Here is a 1,902-nt window from a genome sequence, read left to right on the forward strand (position 1 = left end):
ATACTCGCAAATGTAATGTTAATTATTACACCAAACAAAATACAAAACATTCAAAAACACTCCGCTATGTGATTATTTTATTGAAGTGACAGAGAGTGGGTTCAATCAGTAACATTATTAGATATGCGTCTCCCCGTCACCTCCTCAACCTGCTTCCCTCAGTAGGCGCCATAGGCTGCCATTCAAATTCAATTGTTCATATCAAGAAATTGATTACTTACTAGTTGAAATTCCAATTTCACATAATCAGAAACAATTCTTACTAGTAAAAATCATAGTTTTTGATATCATTAATTACTTTGTTACTAGTGCAAATATCTATTCTTGATATAAAGAATTGAATTGCTACTAACAATAATGTTAATTTTTGATATCAATAATTTGATTTTCACTAGTGACAATGTTAGTTTCTGATAGCATGAATGTGATTGTTACTAGTAAGAAAGCCATTTTAGTTATCTGAAATTATATTTATATACTTCATGATTCTCAGACTGTGGTGATGTGGTTTCTCCACTGCATGGATCTTCATGTGTATCTTCAGGCGACTTTTAATAGTGAAACTCTTTCCACACTGATCACATGTGTGTGGCTTATTTCCACTGTGGATCCTCTCATGTGTTTTCAGATATGATGACTGATTAAATCTCTTGTCACAGTGTGAACACTTGTAAGGTTTTTCTCCAGTGTGGATCATCTCATGTGCTTTCAGATTTGCTGACTGACTGAATCTCTTGTCACAGTGTGAACAGTTGTAAGGTTTTTCTCCAGTGTGGATCCTCTCATGTCTTTTCAGATGTGCTAACCGACTGAATCTCTTGTCACAGTGTGAACACTTGTAAGGTTTTTCTCCAGTGTGAATTCTCTGGTGCTGTTTTAAATCTTTTGCTGTAGTAAAAGTCTTCTCACACTCAAAGCACACATACTCTCTCACACCAGTATGAATTTTCTGATGTTCATGTAAATATTTCAGCAGTGAAAAACTCTTTCCACACACAGAACATGAATGTGGCTTCTCCTTCGTATGAACTGTCAGGTGTTTCTTCAGGTTTGATGCCCAGAGAAATGTTTTGCTGCATTCATTACATGTGAAAGGCTTCACTCCGGTGTGGATCCTCACATGTTCTTTAAGGTGTGATGATTGCGTGAAGCTCTTCCCACATTGAACACATGTGAAACGGTCTGTCTCCAGTGTGGATCTTCTTGTGTTCTTTAAGGTGTGATGATTGACTGAACCTCTTCCCACATTGATCACATGTGAACGGCTTATCTCCAGAGTGAACTTTCCTGTGAACATAAAGACTTTGTTTTGTTGATAAACTCTTTCCACACTGAGTGCAGGTTGTAGATTTCTTGGCTGTTCTTTTCTTTAAAAATGTCTTTTTATTCTTTGAGCAACTCAAAGGTTTTTCTCCAGGTTTGTCATGATGTTTCTCCTCCACTTCACTCAGTTCTTCACTCTCCTCCTTCACTTCCATCAGCTCTGAAAAAAAGGGAAAAAAAAGTGTAATCTAATTTTCAGTACATCAAAATAAAATAAAATAAAAAGGTCATCAAATTGAGACTTGCTATGATAGACAACTGCTGTAAAATATCCAGATTATTTTGATGCATTTTCATAAATTAATTGCATATGTCCCTGAAACTTTAACATTAATCTTCCAATTGTTCAGACTCACCGGTCATCTCAACGACACAATTCCAAAGGTCTGGGTGAAGATATAATGTGTGTATGTCTTTTCAGCGCTCCTGTGAAGATAATTTTAGAATTTAGTCTCAATTTTACTTTAGCTCTACACTTAATCTAATTGCCAATTTAATTTAATTTCAATTCAAAATTATTAAATTTAGATTTACTAAATTAAGACAATCAGCACTGAATGGAGGTCTTCTGGATACAGA

General features: G+C 35.3%; 1 pseudogene; it reads right to left on the bottom strand.

The window, feature by feature from the left end:
• Window positions 1–565: 565 nt before the first annotated feature.
• Window positions 566–1,686, bottom strand: LOC125278414 (annotated as a pseudogene).
• Between the last annotated feature and the right edge of the window lie 216 nt (window positions 1,687–1,902).

This window comes from Megalobrama amblycephala, linkage group LG1 (assembly GCF_018812025.1).
Source record: "Megalobrama amblycephala isolate DHTTF-2021 linkage group LG1, ASM1881202v1, whole genome shotgun sequence".
Taxonomy (NCBI): domain Eukaryota; kingdom Metazoa; phylum Chordata; class Actinopteri; order Cypriniformes; family Xenocyprididae; genus Megalobrama; species Megalobrama amblycephala.